General features: G+C 47.0%; 1 protein-coding gene and 1 long non-coding RNA gene across 5 annotated transcripts in view; one reads left to right on the top strand and one right to left on the bottom strand.

Moving 5' to 3' along the window:
- The window catches only part of Csmd2 (CUB and Sushi multiple domains 2), a 558343-nt gene that overhangs the window by 294010 nt on the left and 246231 nt on the right, over positions 1 to 18102 (bottom strand). The window lies entirely within an intron of this gene.
- Positions 1041 to 18102, top strand: part of LOC121143928 — a 30546-nt gene continuing 13484 nt past the window's right edge. For both annotated transcript variants that reach the window (XR_005881242.1, XR_005881241.1), the window contains exon 1: positions 1041 to 1280. This is a non-coding gene — a long non-coding RNA (uncharacterized LOC121143928). The remainder of the gene's footprint in view (positions 1281 to 18102) is intronic.

Genomic DNA, 18102 nt, shown 5'->3' on the forward strand with positions numbered 1-18102 from the left:
CATCCACTAGGCCCTCAGCTGTTTAGGGGACCAAAGCTCCAGCACTCCTGCCCATGAGGCTGGAAGTCAGGTCTGTGGCCAGGGTGTGGTCACCAAGGTAAGGTCATAAAGGCAGGGGTGTCCAATTGTGTTGTCATTGCTGCAAAATGGTGCGATGTGTGGGGGTGCCCTTGGGAATGGGGGTGGTGGTGTTTGGCTTGGCCTGCTGGAGGGTAGCTTAAAGAAGGCGAGGGCATCACCCTAAGGAAGCAGAATCAGCCAAAAGGACCAGGATACTATGAGGGTATCCTTGATCTTTGAGTTGGGGTGCAGTGACAGAACTTCCTGTTAGATCACTCCCCCCAACAGCTTTGCTACCCTTATTTAGGATTCCCTTCCAAGCAGTGCTGTGCAAACTGCTGGCTATGCTTCTAAGGTTCTCCCCTTCAACAATGACATGTTTACCTGGTCTCCTGTCACCTGTGGGAGCCAGACATGACATAATCAGGCCATGGAGGCCTCACCAGTCACACTGTCTCCGAGCTTATAAGATGCTCTTAGCGGCCCCACCTCCTGATACTTGCATCCTGTGTTACCCTACCCAACTCCTGTAGGCTGGATTTAGAGGCTCCATTCCAATAAACAAAACAGTGCGAAAATGTTGGCTTGTTATTTATGTTCATGTGTGTGGAAGTCAGAGAATGATGTCATTTTTAAGATGCTTAGAACACACACACACACACACACACACACACACACACACACACACACACACACGGCCTCTCATGGACTGGAACTTGCCAACGGTCTACCTGTCTCTAGCCTGTGATGAGATTACAAGAGTATCCTGCCTGGCTTCTTTTATTTGCATTCTGTGGATAAAAGGCAGACCTCTACCTAACTGATATACATTCCCAACTGTGTCTTTTTTAAAAATATTGAGCTATAAATTCTAAGACTTTGCATAGCTCTTCTTGCCTGCCCAAAGCACAATGACATGGAAAACTGACCCTGAAAGAGGGTCACAAGGCAAAGCATATAAGGTAGATGGCAGTGACACACAATGGGAGCTGTCATACCCAGCCTGGTCATCCAAGAACCAAGAGAGAGCCAGGAACTGAAGTGTCTTTAGACAAGAATTGGCCTCTGCAGATCCAGGGCCACCTGTTTTTCTGGCCCAGCTTAGATGCCCCCAATTCCTGACACACAGGACCCAAGAGGTGTTTCATGTTTCATGCCCCTAGGGCTTGAGGTCATTTGCTGCCACCTGGAATAGAGTGGATGAAGATTTGGACATCAAGGTAAGAGAGACACGATACAGACCTGTAAAATGTGACACAGCTCTGGGACCAGGTGTCTGGTGGGCAAAGGCTAGGAGTGCTTTTGGTGGGAAGATTGTTAGAGTTCAAACATTCAAGCTGAATGTTGAAAGGCAGACATGGAAGGTGGTGCCCGTGAGAGCTCAGGGGAAGTGAGGAGCGTGTATCAGGAACTGGACGAAAGGCATCCTTCATGCAGCAGAGTTCAGCAATGCTGTTGTCTGTGGTTTCATAGCAAAGAGGAGGTGTCTGGGGCTAGATGGGATTTCCACTACATCCTTGGGAGGAAATCTCTGAACTAGAGAGGCACCGGGACCTTCTCCTTTTGAAATTTCCTTCTCCGGAGAGCAAATGAAGTTCAACACCAGGAGAGATGTTTGGAGATGAGGTGGGGTGAGAATGGTACAAGCCTTTGGTTAAGATTTCAGAGGATCAAAAAGTTCTCAGAGACTCCTAGAGATCATGTTTGGCCTCAAGCATCTTCCAGATCAAACAAGAGGCACAGTGGGACCTAGGGGAGCTGCCCCTTAGCTGTTGCAGCTGGAGGCCTGGGTAGGGAAGGCCTAGTCCTAATGAATATGTGGGTGTTGCTGTAGTCAAGAAATTAGGAGCAAGTCTCATGGTCTCTACATTCACTATATATTCCATGTGATAACAAATAAACTCAAAGCCTAGTGGCATGACACACCTCTTAGGTTTGTGTGTCTGGATCTGGCTATATCGATCTTAGCTGGGTCACAAGCTGCAGCACAAGTAGTCTCCAGGGCTAGAGTTCAGTTCTTTTGTTTGCGGACAATCCTAGTGAATATGTTGGTGATGTCAGTTAGAGTTACAGGAGACCCTCAAAAGTTTCAAGAAAAATCTTACTAAAGAAAAGACTGACAGCCAGGGCTGAAAAGGGCTGAGAAAGAGCAAAATTTATTAACGAACTGGTAGATTAATAATTTTTTTTAGTCTTGCAATCTATCTGGCCTCAGACTCACAGTGATGCTCCCGTCTCAGTTTCTTAAGTGCTGAGATTACAGGTACACGCTACTACACCAGACCCAGTACAACATTTAAAAGGGCTATTGCACAAAGAGCCAAGGCACCACCAAACACAAGCTTTTAAAGAAAGAGCACTCATGGGAAAGATGCCAGTAGTTGAGAAGTAGGAGTCCTGAGTTACAGAGAACTGTCCCAGGCTTTCAAATGGGATCAAAGAAACAGTCACATTTTTTTTTCTGGATGGATTTCAAATTTTCTGGGCCAGATGACTCCTCCATGCCTGGTGTTTCCCTTCTAAGCAGAAATGTTTGTAGTTATGACCCAATGCCATTCTATGTTAAGACATGGAGAAGGGTCTTTTTGTTGTTCTATTTTGAAAATTGCCAAATGGTCAGCATTCTGGAGTCTCTACTTAAGGAATGTGTGCAGTAGCCTCATGCACACTGGACCAGATTCACCTGGGGATGCCATCATGGGCTGGGACTTTGGGAACAAGTGACACTTGCACATGGGAGAGACAGGAATCAGCAGGGACCAGGGGGTAGACTGTGGTCTGCAGCTTCGAAGTGACTCAGGGTGACCTCTCCATGCTCCATCCTTGCTCTGGGGCCATCCTATTCCCTTGTGTGTGGTCTGGACCCAGAAATTCGCTTTTAATGACTTGAATACAGCAAAAGTAGTGGGGTGTCACTTCTGATAGCAGTTTATATAGAAAAGACCATGGCTTCTGTCATCTTCTCTTTGGCTTGCTCTGATGAGCAGAGCAGCCTGTCAGAGCTGCCCTGTGAAAGGAAACTGAGGTGGTCTCCCATAAACAGCAACCAGGAGCTGCAGCCTGCATACCAGAGACTTGGAAGCTTTTCTTTCCCCAGTGGGAGTCCTGGTGGACAATCTGATCTACCTTAGTAGGAATCTAAAGCCTGAGACTCCTACATAGCCACCCCCAAGCACAGGAGAGAATATTATACCAAACTGATAAGTTGTGGGGTAATTTGTGACAGGCAGTAGATAACTGATACACCCACTTTGAGGTCCTATAACGGATTCTCCACTAGAAACGTCACCCTAGTTGTGGTGCCTTATGCTCTAGGACCACCCTTCTATTTATTTTATGTGAATGCATTGCATAAATGTGCCACAGCATGCGTGTGGAGACGGTCAGAGGATAACTTGTGGGAGTCTGTTCTCTCTTTCCATCACATAGGTCCTGGGGATCCAACTCAGGTCCCCAGGCTTTGGGGACAAGTGTCAACTGTTGAGCCCTCTCACCTGCCTCAGGGCCATCCTTTCTATCTTTTAGGTCAGGGAGTATTCCGATTGTCCTATGGGTCAGGCATTACTTCCTCCAGGAAGCCCCTCCACTCAGACCCCCCATTCTTCTGTGCTCCCATAAAGCTATGTAACCCATCAGCAGCCATCACAGTGCATAGTAAGCTATAACTACTATTTGTTTCCCCAGCTGGTGGAGGAGGGCAAGACACTCATCTAGTATCCTAAAACCTGATACAATGCTTCCCACAGATTAAAAACAATAATAATAAAGTTGTTGATGTTTACGCCATGCTTGCTACTGCTTGCAACAATTTAATGTAATAGTGTAATTAGCTTAATAAAAAGGCCTGGCCAGGCGGTGGTGGCACACGCCTTTAATCCCAGCACTCGGGAGGCAGAGGGAGGTGGATCTCTGTGAGTTCGAGGCCAGGCTGGACCAACAGCCTCCAAAATAATACAAAGAAACCCTGACTCGTAAAACCAATAAATAAATAAATAAATAAATAGGCCTAAAAAGGTGGAGCATGTAGATGGAAGGCTATAATCTTAGCACTCAGGAGGTGAACACAGGAAAATAGTTGCTCCAAGTTCAAGGCCAGGCTGGTTGGCTGGATTATATAATCAAACAAGAAAACACCAAAAACAAAACAAAATGAAATCTGAATGAGGTAGGTAGGTAGTGTGTGTGTGTGTGTGTGAGAGAGAGAGAGAGAGAGAGAGAGAGAGAGAGAGAGAGAGAGAGAGAGAGAGAGAGAGAGAGAGAGAGAGAGAGGAGAGGAGAGAGGAGAGGAGAGGAGAGGAGAGAGGAGAGGAGAGGAGAGGAGAGGAGAGAGGAGAGAGACTGTGGAAACCAGAGGTTGACCACAATGTCTTCCTTGATTGTTTGCCACCTTATTCTTTGAGTCAAGGTGTTGTATAGGACTATCCTCCTGGTTACACGACTGCCATCAGGCCCAGTTCATCTGGGCCTGCTCACAAAGGATAGTCGCTTGGACCTTACGAGGAAGGGATAAGTAGATGTGGCCTGGCCTCCATCCCTGTTCCTATCCAAGGTGGAAACTTTCACAACACAGGGTCTTTCACTGAGGCTGGAACTCACAAATCTGACTAGACTGCTTGGACAGTTAACTCCGTGGAACTTCCAACACTGAAAATGCAGGCATGCACCAACATCATCCACAGATTTTTACATGGATGCTGGGGATCTGAACTCAGGTCCTCATCCTTGTTCAGACAGCAAGGACTTTACAGACTAATCCATTTCCCTATCCCCCACATTATCCTCAAGGATTTAGGAATGGAACCCAAGGCCTTGACCATGCCAGGAAAGGGTTGTATCACTGAACCACACTCCTAGGCACAACGCCCTTTAAACATTCCATGTTGCAGTTTGGTTATAAGCTCACCTTGTGCTTTCTGGGGAGTGGGTGAGTAATGAGAGGTGGCTTGTTCTTCCCATCCTGGTCCTCTGATTTCAGGACATCTTTGCAAACACCAGAGTGAGGTCCCCCACCTGAACACACATTCTATGCTTGGCTGGTTACCCGATCTACTCTCTAGTGCCCATGCCAGGAGGACTCGCTTGGTATTGTGAGCACGATCCTACTACTATTTCTGCAGCAACACCTCTGGCTCACATCCTGTCATTATAAACCACCCAAACTCCTTGATACACATGTTAGAATGAGCAGATGCTGCCCCTTATTTTTAATGCATTATCTGCAATTAGCAGCAGCAGTGGGCATAGAAGAGATCAGTGGTCCCCAGGGCTGCGCTTCTCTGCTACAGCTGCAAGTACATTTGAGCTAAAGAATCTGGCCAGGCGCCTGTATTCCACACTTCCCTGTCAAAGGGGTAGGAGAATCTCCATTCACATAGCATCCTGTCCCTGACTCCTGCTCCATTCCATTGTTCACTTGTTCCCTCTGTCATTTCTCTTCGCTCCCTAAACACCCTGGCAGAATGTCCTCCGTGGGAGCCCCAAAGGTAGGGTAGATAGCTGCCTGGAATGGCTTGGGGAAAGAGGTTGATCTGTAGGATGAAGCTGAGATGTGGCATGTGAAAGGTAAGTTCATGGAAAGGGCCAGCATAAAGGGGTACCTGCAGGGACTTAAGTTGAGGAAAGTGCTGTAGGAGGGAGCTCCTTAGGACCGCCCCGTTCTCCTGCAGTAAACAGAGCGGTCACAAGCAGCATGTGGGGCACACACAGTGTCCTGCCTTCAAAGTGTTCTGCAGGCATTGTCTCATGCATTCTAGACGAGGTGTCCATGTGCCCTTCCCCAGCTGAAGGCCTTCATGAATCCATAGGTGGGCTAACCTCTCGTTGGCAGTGTCAAGGTGGAAGAAGTCACATCACTAGAAACTGGTGTGGTTAGGAAAGAAGGTGCTGGTGAGAGCTGTAGCTGGAGAGCCCAGCTTTGCCCTGGATGCGATGTAGTTGGGATGCAGGTGTAAATTCTATGAATGGATATTTCCTGAATTGAATACAGAGAGTTAAAGACTGAAGCAAGACCAGAGCTGCAGCTGGCAGAGGGCAGAGAGACAGTTATCACCTGCCTTCACCACGATGGAGGGAGGGGCTGTTAGACTGGTTTTATATTTTTGAATAATGTCCTTCTTTACACCCGAGTTCAGACAATATCTAGAAAAGCTCTTAGGCTTGTCTTAATTAGCCAGCATCATAGAGTAGCCTCATCTGGATGATACCATGGATTACTGAGGGGCAACAGGAGATCCCCAAGGCCAACTTGCAAGCATCTAATGGCTCCAGCCACACAAGCTCTGCAAGGGTTGGGCCACTATTGTCCTCAGGGCAGAAAGTGCTGGGGAAATTGCAGAGACGTCGATACTCCAGTGGTACCAAGAGCTAACAGTGGGCTGGTGGCGATGGACTAGATATGAAAGGCAGGGTTAACCAGGACAGGAAGCAGTCATTGGAGAGATGAGAAGGAAGGTGGTCTGGAGGCAGACTCCAACACAGGAACTGTCCCTGACACTAGCCAGAGATGTGGCCCTGGGCAATTTACCGAGTGTGATAGATTCAGTTTTCTCTCCTGCTTAATGGGATCCAGAACTCTGCTTACGGGGTTTATCTTGAGATAAAAGTGAGATGTAGGATAAGGTAGCAAGCAGTTCCCAGTGGACACACCACTTTGAGCATTCACTGAAGTTCTAGCTACTCCATACACACTGACACAAGTAACTCGCACAACAGTCTCACGAGGCAGAGACTGTGATCACCTTTGGCCAACTGCTGCAATGATGGAGGCACAGGGAGGTTAAGTCACTTGCCTGAGGTCACATAGCCATCAAGTAGAGGAACTCAGACATTCTGGATCTACCATGCTCACTCCACTGCCCCCCCCCCCCCGTGATAGCTGTGGGACTCCTTCTCTCTCTGCCTCATCAAATCATAAGCTTGCAGACTCTAGGCACTGTTTTGATGATGATTTAATGCCCCAGAGCTCCTGAGACCCCAGACTTTCTCAAGTTCAGAGAGTATCCATTTCCTTGTGGAAGGTCAAAGCATTCTTGGTGTGACAGATGATATAGATTCAGGTCACTGCAATCAATAGAGCAAATAAAACATACTATTGCCCTGTTGGGACAGCCACGCCTTTCTGTGAGCATTAAAGTTAGAGAAAGCACTGGAAAGCGAGGAATGCTATGCTTGGCCTTTGGTTGGCAAGAACCCTGTGTGGGCAGAAGGCAAATGGCCACTAAGAGGAAATGGGACAGACTAGCAGATTTCCTCTAGTCCTTTAACAGCAAGGAGCTGTCCAGAGTTCTGGGGCTCACTGCCCAGGGATGACTCAGCTCAGCCTTTTCCCAACCTGCTGGGCTGGGTTCAGGGGTGTCTCAAGTAGATGGAAGATGAAGGACTCCAGGGCCCAGCTACTCCAGGAACTGTGGTATCCTCTACCAGACTCCTCCAGTCCTTGGCACAGCCACATGGGGGAGATGGGGACCTGGAGCTCAAGTCACATCCCAGCTCTCTTTGCTGTTTGGAACAATCCCAGAGTCATCACCATCAACCTCTTCTAGGCTCATCTGCTCTTAATTATATCTGTAAATTCCAGGGCATCACTACTCTGGGAACTGGAGGAACGTGGCTACTTAGAGGATTCAGAGTAATCACAAGGATTCTCTCCCACAGACCTTCAAAGCCACACAGACAACACAGTCGTTGTGAGGACACCCGGAGATGGCTCTCAAGCTCTCTTCACAGAGCACCGCCGGGTTGTTCTCTGCATTATTTTGTTTAGTTCAAGGAGATTGATGCAAAGAGCAGTTTTCTCTATCACCTCCTGAGGGAGCTCAAAGGGAAAACAGAGTTTAGGCCTTTGTGGAAGCTAGGCTAAGGGTTGCTGTCCCAGCCTAAGCCCTTTCTGGAGACTTTTCTTCTCCCTGACAAATCATCACCGAGGAGATGGATTCCTGCAGTTCTGTTTGCACCTGCTGAGTGCATATGCCTCTTCCTAGCGCGAGCTGATTGGACAAGTCATGGACATCAACTGAGGAGAAGAGGCACTCAGACGTGCTCTGTCTTGGTGATTTGAATAAAAAATTCAGAAATGGTATCAGTTAATGCAGTCCCCAGAACTAGAAAGTCAGGCAGATGGAGGGGCTGAAGTGACCACTTGAGATTATGTGCAAAGGGGCGGGGAAGGACCTGGGTAGACTCTAAGGCTGTTATCCAGCACTTCTTGTCCTGTAAAATTGTCCAACCTCTCCCCACCCCTCTGAAGCCAGGGATCCTCCCACAGGGTCAAAGTCACATGAAGGTGAGCATTGGAACAAACAGAATTCCTGCTTCGTTTTCTCAGAAACATCAGGTTTTCTGAGCATCAGCAGATGAGGACTGCATAGCCTGGGTGCTTATACAGAGAGAAGCAACCCCACTTTCCATCTAACAAGAGGAGATAGATGACTGAGAGCAGGGTGGGAAACCTGCATGCCATGCTTTTCCTGAGACCCCCCCCCCCCCCCGCTGACTTGAATCAGATGCCAACATGGGCCTCTCCAGAGCCTCCAGCCTGTTGGGCATGGCTGTCTGTGACCTCCCCAGCTTGACTTAAGGACACAGCAAAGGCCCTGCCGAGGAGCCATTGTTAGGAGACAGCACAGCCACCTGCTCCTGCATTGATCCAACAGTGAAGACTGAAAGCAGCAGACAGAGGCCCGGGGAGCGGCGCCATTAGATGCACGATCCTCATTGATTGGCCTACCTGCTGCCCAGACTGTGAGGGAAAGACTCAGAAGGTCAGAGCTGCAAAGACACCTGAGGGGAGCTCCAAGACGACACAGGATCGTCACAAATGGGACAAACCAGCCCCCCCACCCCTGCAACGCTACTGAACTGTGACCTTTCCAACCTCAATCAAGAGACTCTCGGTGGCTCCATTGTTTAGGGGATGGCCTTGCGGAGAGAAGGGGCTGGTGTTTTGAATATTGTGGTTAACACAGGAGGAAAGCAGAGTCACATACACACATGATACTAAGTAGATCTGCACCAGAACCTCTTGGAATAAAAGAAAAGTCACTGTCTTACCCTTAGAGTAGCAATGTGCTCTCACTAGTGGAGGACTTCCTGTTGCCTCATCACCTGCCTGTTGTCCTATCTGTAGTAGCACAAAATGTAGCTCATGGGGCTCCTGCCCTTGTGAGGTAAGCCATCCCTCCTGACTGTGGCCCAAGTGCCTAGCTGGTCTACATCTGTCTCTCTCTTCAAGTTCCTGGTCCCCATTACTGCCACCCTGAGGATAGGAGCCCATTGAAACAACTCTGGGTAGCTGGGATTTAGGCTCATCTCCCAAAGGGCTGGGGTTTTTCTTTCTCTATTTATAGCAATTCATTTTTAGTCCCATAAGCATCTGAGTTATGGGCCCACTTGGTTTCCACAGCTTTGCCTCCTTGAACACAGATGAGATTATATCTTTCCTCATCCCCTTGGGTGATTGCCTTGGAGAACTGGTCGACCCCCAAAGTCTACTGTTGTGAGCTCCACCATGAGCCTGGGTACTAGCTTTAGACGAAGAACTGGCTTGGAATTCCATACACACCACTTATTGACTGTGTGAACTTAGGTGAGCTACCTGATCCCACCCTCCCAGAAAAGGATACTAAAATTGCTCAGCATGACAGGGATTAAGTAAATGAGAAAAGATGGCATAATGACCATGAGGAGCTCAGTACGATGCTTCACACCCCAACACTAATATGCGAACATCCACCCATGGCTTGCTTACACGATGATGTTCAATTCTGTGCAAAGTACTCTGCAAGTGTCATCTTATTTAATCTGCACAAAAATCCTGTGAGATCCCTTTATCCCACATTTTTAAATGAAAAATCTGAGGCTCGAAAGGTTAAGTAAATTGCTGGGGCTGATGGCTGGTCAGTGGTTGAACAAGTACTGGTTATAACCTCATAGAGACCAAAAATTATGGTTTACCTAGTTCAATACCAAGGATGATGACTTATCTAGTTAAATGTCATAGGGAAAAAACCTGTTAAATAGGAGGACATCAAAAGATGTGTGTTGAGTGGCTACATGGCCCAGGAGTCAGGGGGTCCTTCTGCATGACTGGGTTGGAAGCTACACCATGGTTCTTTCTCTGCTAGAATTTTGTTCTTCCCTTAGTGTGGGTAATACTGGATTTTAAAAAAAATATCTATTATTTTGTAAGGGAAGAGTTGCCTACGCAAGCTATGTCATATGTGTGGAGGACAGAGGAGAACCTTTGGGAACGGCTTCTCCCCTGCCTTTTTGAGGCAAGGTGTCTCTTGTTTTGGTGACTGTGCTTAGTACTCCAGGATACCTAGCCCTCATTTCTGGCCATTTCTGGTCATTATTTTTTCTGTCTCCATTACTATGAATGGCACCCATCTAGCTTTCTACATGGGTTCCAGTGATCAAACTGAGCTTGTCAGGCTTGAAGCGATAGTGCTTTCACCTGCTGAGTCATCTCCCTGGCCCTGTGGCAGCATTACTGGATCCATTGATACATTCAAACTGTCGATTGCAATGAACACATTTCCTTACCACCTACTCTTTAATCAGAGATTAGGTCATTGCAATTTAAAGATTCAGCACTTTGGACAGAGCGGTGTGTGTGTGTGTGTGTGTGTGTGTATGTGTGTGTGTGTGTGTGTGTGTGTGTGTGTGATGAGCACACATGCTAATGTAGTCGGGATTGGATCTGCATTCTAAAACTACTATTTGCATTAAATGTGTGACCCATATGAGAAAATACTGTATTCCCCACTTGTGGCTTGGTGGTTCTGGCTCTTGCTTCCTCCTCTGAGTCTATGAGATGAGGAGAGATTGCCATAAAGATTTTATGAGTCCAAGAGAAACATTACTCAAACAGGATTTATTTCAAAGGCGTCATTCTGGAGCAGTGGCATGCTGCTTAAAGGGGAAGTAGAGCTTTCTTGAGTGGGAGCCTCACAGTCAAGCAAACTTCAAATGTTGCAGAATAGCTTCTCAGTGTCTACCAGGTAAATAACATCTGCAGTTTGGTTGAAGCCAACAGACTGTGTGTTAAAGACTGACAGCACCTTCGAGGCTTATTTGAAACCAGAAGTAATGACAACACAACCCTTTGCCATGTGCAAAGACAGGGAGGGAAGGTAATCCTAGGATTGTTGCTTTAAGACCTTTGTACTTTGGGAGAAGAATCATCCAGCAGTGCTCAGTCTGTGTCAGTTACACTGCAAAGCCCACAGGCACCTTTCTGCCTGCAGGACCCTCCTTGGCTGCTGAGATAGACATAGATCCACCCTTTAGCAGACTATCCAGCATGATAATGAATGAAAGAGAAGCAGGGATGGGATTGTGCCAGCTGGGAATCCATCCCAGAGTTGTGTGGACGGTCACTGTATTTGGTCTAGCTGACAAACTCCTATATACCCTCCAAGAATCCTTTGCTAAATCTCCAAGAGAGAATTTGTCTTTCATCCCCAGGGTTCCCACGCACTCCCAGAGAAAGGGAAGTGAACGTGACAGGCATGACATAGTACTTCAGTGGATGTGGAGTGTTCTCCAGGAAAAGGGGGGGCAGGAAGCAATCAAGAAAGAAGAGGGGGAGGCTGGAGCTGGATCCTGAAGGCTGTGATAAAGTACATACAGATATGGCAACAGAAACAGCTATGATACACCTACAGAATAGCGAGCTGTGTCGAGTGCTGAGTATGCACAGTGCATGGAATGTTGTGGGGGGGCATGGAAGAAGCTTGCAGAAGCTGCACTTATGTGGAATGGTGTGTGTGTCTGTGTGTGTGTGTGTGTGTGTGTGTGTGTGTGTGTGTGCGTAAGAAGGCTGCAGAAGCTGCAGGTGTGTGGAATGTGGGGGTATGAGGAGCTGCAGAAGCTGCAGGTGAGGGGTTGAGATGGGGTGACAGTCTGGAACTCCACTTGGGAACTTGCTCCACACCTGTTAAGTAGTGGGAGCCATCCAAATGCATTTCAAGAGGCCGAGATGCAGCTCGGAGGGAGAGTTCATTACTTTAGCATGTGTAAGGCCCTGGTTACACCCACTGTGCTACAAAAAATAAATACACTTGAACTTCTACTGATTTTTCTATAGCTAAAAAGTAATATAACACAGTTATTGTAAAGCTTCCAGATAATACAAAAGAATATAGAGGTGGAAAAGTCCATTAATACCCATTTGAAACGATGGATGCTAACATTTTTATTGGCTTTTTTCTTGTTTTACAACTATTATATGTGAATACATGTAGCACTTTTAGTTTTAGCTATATATTTAGTTTTGTGCACCCATTTTTCATTTTATATAGGCAAAGTACTTTCTCTGAATATTAGTTGAAATTATCATTTTAATTACCGCATGTTTTATCCTCCACATGCTTATTGAATCTCTAATGTTGGACATAGACAGTTTCCTATTTCCCTTCATAATAAATAACACTGTGGTGTACATCTTCTACGTATCATTTCCTAGTAACCTCTTCTTAGTTCCTTGATATAAACTCCTAACGGTGCTATGCACATTACACATTTTAATCACAACGGTGAAATTACCTCCCGAAAAGGTTGTGCCAATTTATAATCCCACCGACGGGGCATGAGGCTCAAATAGGTTAAATGACTCGCCTAAGATTAAAGACTTGTGAGTGGAGGGCCTGGGATCCAACTCTGTGGGGCAAAAGTAGGATTTTTGTGGAGCTGAGAGTGTGGTGTCTAGACGTAATTGAGTGTGGATGGCAGCAATTGACTGAGGGGAAGATGGACGGTCTAACGAGGCAGTTTTAAAGGATGGCTGTGGGTGGACAATGCCTGTGATTTCATTCTTTCTCTAAAGCTTCTGCCTCCACTCTCTCCACTGAAGAGCATGCAGACCAAAGAGGAGCGAGACTCTGGTGGGAAGGGCTGAGGTAAGACCCACTCTCCCCTCACTACCCTGGGCTTCCTGAAGAGGCTCACAGTGGACATGTGCTTCAAGTCATAAAGGAAAGGAATCCAGAAGTACCATCTGCCACTCCCACTCAATGAGGGAGAAAAGAAGCAGGAGCCACGGAACCCTCTGGAGCCCCTTACCCCAAACTACGCATTGAAATCACAGTGACAAAAGCGATCACATGGATCAAGGGTCAGCACGGCACCAGATTCATAGAGTCAAAACTACCGTGATTCCTTATCTTAAAAGTCATAGGGTCAAAAGACAATCAGTCACATATGCCACACATCCCTTCTGAGACTAGTTAGTTCAGCTTTGAATGCATTTCTACATGCGTGTGTGTGTGTGTGTGTGTGTGTGAGTGAGTGTGTGCGTGCATGTGTGTATGCGTGTGTGTGTGTGTGTGTGTGTGTGTGTGTGTGTGTGTGTGTATGTAGGGGCAAGCACAACCTCTAGTGCTGTCATTTATTAGGCATTAACCTCTCTCTCTTTTTGAGACATGTCTCTCACTGGTCTGCACCTCACCAAGTAAGATAGACTAGCTGTCCAAGGAGCCCCAGGGATCTGCCTGTCTCTGTTTGCCCAGAGCTAGGATTGCAAGTATGCATCACCACCACTTGCTTCTTATATAAAGGTTCTAGGGACTGAATTCAGATTCTCATGCTTGCACAGCAAAAAGTTCACTAACTGAGCAATCTCCTGAGCCCCCACCTCCTTAACACCCAGAAAACTAGTCTAAATGTGAGAAAGATCTTCATGCTGAGTCAGGGATGGTTCCTGCAACCCACCATTGGTTCAGCTACATAGCTCTAATGTCAGCTCCTACAACCTTGGGTGTCCTCGCCCATTTGCAGTTCAGTGTGCCCAGCCCCCTCTGTCATTCCACTCATAGCCACTCAAGTCACAAGCCAGCAGCCCGAGTCCTGACTTCTTCCCCTGCTTCAGCCCTCTGGTTCAGGGGATGCCAGCTGATGATGGTTCTCCCCTGCTGTGTCCCTTGCATCTCTGCAGTCCTCATCTCTATCTCCACCCGTACGATGTTGATCTAAACCCCACCGAGTCCCACCTGAGCTCTGGAAACAACACAGGCTCCCATTGTTGTCGTCTGTGCTGTTCTCCTTGCCTCTGCCTTGTTCTCTCAGAGTAGCAACGGTGATCTTTTGAAACTGGAAAGCTGACCAGGTTACTTCCCTGTGGTAAATCATTTGGTGACTCCATACTGCCCTCAGAATAAAACACAAACCATCTGGCCTCTCTCTACCTCTCCAACTCACACTCTCTCAGGTTTCTGCATCTTTCTGCTACTTCCACAGGCATGGAGCCTGGGAACTCCACCTTCCTTCACAACCCTGATCTCGCCAGCTTCCTTGAAGACCATAACTTCGGATTTCTGCCTCTGCCCTGACTTCCCTGTAAAGTCTCCCTGTCTACTGCCTACTACTCGCCATGGCCAGGAGAGAGGGAAAGGACAGCTATAGTTGATGCCCAAACCTGTGCATTCTGACTATGCACAGTGAGGGCACTGTTATATTCGATTCCTTGGTTTTTTAATTGCCACAATATCCCCATGGGGCACAGACCTATAAGAAACTGGAGGTCTGGAAAGGTTAAGTGATTAGAGCAAGGTCATGCAACAATGAAAGACATTCAGATGTTTGACCTCTGAGACCTATCAGCAAACATCATCAGAGAACATGCACAGTTCACATCCATTTCCTGTGGTCTATGCAGGAAAAGCTACTGAGCTCGAACAGAAAGCTCTCCAAACCAGGAGTGCTCAGCCTGGCTTATGGGGACGGCAATGTTATCTACCACAAGGTTATTAGGACAACAATGAACTTAAGCCCCAGCCACTGATCAAAAACGCCTGTTTCCCAATTCAATTTAGTTGAATGCAGTCTCATTTAATTCAGTGTGGTTATCGAGTGCTTGTCACAGCCCCTGTGAGGTCTCTGAAATGCCCAGAGAACAAGGCAAAGCCCCTGTGGGGAAGGACCTGGATGCCCAGAGCCAGGCTTCAGGACAGGAATTCCATGCCCAGCTCCGGAGCTCTGGGAGAACTTTTCAGCTCTTTTGCTAGTCCTTAGTCACTGAGTAGCTAAGTAGAGCTGTGAGGGTTTTTTGTTGCTGTTTGTTTGCTCAGATTTCCTACAAGATATGTACACAAAGATAACCATCAATCCAGTGTCTCGGATGTCTCTCCCAAAGGTTCATGGGTTGAATCTCCAGTTTTTGGCTCTATTGAGATGTAGAGAGAACCAGTTAGAGGAAGTATAGGGTGGAGATGGGTTCTTGAAGTAGATTCAGGGGCGTTGGCACCCTCCTCCTGTCCCTCCATCCTTCCCTCTCTGCTTCCTGACAGCCATGCTGTAAACACTTTGACTCTATGCATTCCCCAGCATGATGTGCTTCCCAGCTACAATCACTAATGACATCACCAAGCAACCATGGACCGGATCTCTGAAACCGTGAACCCAAATACAACTCCTCCCTTTCATTTTTCACGGGCATTTTCTTCCACAGCTGTGGGAAGCTGATGTGTCACTAGTGTGCTTTCATAGCTATCTTTAGACATGATACATGTAAAAGAAATTGAGACTGGTGGAGGTGCTGGTGACACAGGATGTGGCTCTATACTTCTCAGACGAGACACCTCGAGCAAGCTATGTTTGCATTCTGAGGTTCAGTTTTACCCAGAAAGAGGAACAGAAATGATGTCTGCCTGGTAGGAACCTGGAAAAATGGGAGAGATGTAGAGAAAGGGGAGACATAAGTACTCTGTGCAGTCTCAAGCATGGAAAGAGTGTACATTTAGCTACTATGTCTTGTTCTGGATTGGTTAGCTTGAAAACACTTTGCAATTGTAACTTTAATACCTTGCCTGGCCTGTGGTCCTTACAAAATGCCCAGGAATAAATGCTTGTATGCATGGTATGCGTAACATAGCACTGATAGCCATTGGAGGGCCTCAGGAGCCCAGCCCAGGTGTGGAATTATACCCTAGGGATGGCAAGAATCACCGAGGAGATAGATTTCAGCTTGGACATAGTCCTGATCCGCTGTGGGCATTTGGCAGGCTGGCACTGGGTCAAGTACAGGAAGGAGAGCTATCCTGCAGACCAGAAGCAGACAGTTTCATGGTATAGTGTATTTGCACAAGGTCAAGGTCAGGAGTGCAGAGAAAGGGGAGCATGGCAAGATACTGATGCAGCACTAGGCGATCAAGAGCGGAGCAGATGAGAAACACCCTACTCGGTGCTGTACCCATGGAAGAGAGAACACTGACAGCTGCTCTCCAGGCCCTGTCCATAGTTCTCCCAGAGGATGCTGGGGATGGCTGCTGTTTTCATTTACCCAGGCACAGAGCAGATAAAGTTCTAGCATAGCAGCTGAGTGACGTGAACATAGACAGGGTAGACAGACTGTTGGCATTATTCCATAGAGCTGGACTCTAAACTTATAGCTGGGCCAGCAGTAGGACTCAAGAAAGGACTTCCCCTTACCAGATGGGCCTCAGCCAAGGACAGAGGTCACTCCTGACTGCAGCCTGGTTTTCAGGGGAAGGTCCCTAGCTAGTTACAAAGTGAAGAGTCCAAAGAGAGGGGCTGTCCCTCTCATTGTTTGTCGCTCCTCTGTGCCAAGTGCCATTGCTGGCTCTCATTCTGCCTTCAGCAGGACTGCAGAAAGAGCTCAGCCCACTTTTTACAAAGAGGCAAACTTTGTAAAACCTCTTACGAAAAAAAAATATGACCCAGGGACTGAGGAAATAGCTCAGCTGGTAAAGTCTTGGCCTTGTGAACATGAAGACCTATTTCAATATCCCAAACCCATGTAAATAGAGATAGGTGCAGTAGCATACGTGTACTTGGAATCCCAGGGGAAGCAGAGGCAGGAGGATCTCTGAGGCTTGATGGCTGGCCACCCTAGCCTACTTGACAAATTCCAGGCTGGTGAGACCCTGTCACATAAAGCAGGATGTATGGCTCCTTGGGAATAACACTTATTGTTGAGCTCTGATCTCCACAGTTAGACACACACACACACACACACACACACACACACACACACACACACACACACACACCAGAAAGAAAAGGAAAAGAAAAAAGCCAAGTGTTTCATGGGAAGAGCCAGGATTTGAACCCAGCACCCTGCCTCCAAAGCCTATCCTCTTTCCTTGAGCTATATTGCACCTTTCAGTTTACAAGTCTCATTCCCACGGTGCAGCAGCAGTGTAAAATGATTGAATGCTTTTAGGAAACCATTTGGCAATAAGAATCAAGAGTCTTAAAAAATATTCATTCTGGGAATCGTTCCTAAAGACATCATCATAAATTCAAAGGGGGGGGAAGCTTTATACACAAAAAATGTTCTTCATGGGAGTATTTATAACATGAACAATGAGAAACAGTCTGAATGCCTACAGAAAAGAGAAATGGTTAAGTAAACTGTGATGCAACCACTCAGCAGAGTCCATGAAGGCAGGGGTTTATTGTAACAGAGAATGCTGCTGTGCTGGGTTCAACACTGCCATGGTGCAGAATCCCACCCACTACCTTCCAGTATTGGAATGGTCCCCATGCGCTTGCATCCAGAGAATGTTTCTATCTGGGGCATTTCTCTTTCCAGTTTCCATCAGCTCCTTCCAAACCAAATTTGTGTGTGTGTGTGTGTGTGTGTGTGTGTGTGTGTGTGTGTGTGTGTCTAAGATATTAATATGGACAACAGGGTTTCTCAATTTATATTAAATGAGAACAAACCATCTCTAGAAACCTTGTTATGTTTGTTGACCTATAATAGTGACTTATTAGTCACAATACTTGCCTTTAAGTCCCTCTTATGAAGAAATCTGGGAGTTGTCAAATCTATTACTTCTTTTTGGAGGGACTGGGCAAGTCAAAACCAAAAGAAAGCAGCTGTAGGGATGGCTTAGTTGGTAGAATGCCTGGTGTGTAAGGATGAAGACCTGAGTTTGAGGATCTCTGTAGCCCATGCCAACCATTCTAACTGATCAGTGAGATCCAGGTTCAGGGATAGACACTGTCCCAAAATAATGTGAACAGGAATAAAGAGATAGCTCGAGTGTTAAGAGCACTGGCTGCTCATGCAGAGGACACAGG

This window comes from Mesocricetus auratus, unplaced genomic scaffold (genome assembly GCF_017639785.1).
Source record: "Mesocricetus auratus isolate SY011 unplaced genomic scaffold, BCM_Maur_2.0 Super-Scaffold_100014, whole genome shotgun sequence".
In the NCBI taxonomy this organism is placed as follows: domain Eukaryota; kingdom Metazoa; phylum Chordata; class Mammalia; order Rodentia; family Cricetidae; genus Mesocricetus; species Mesocricetus auratus.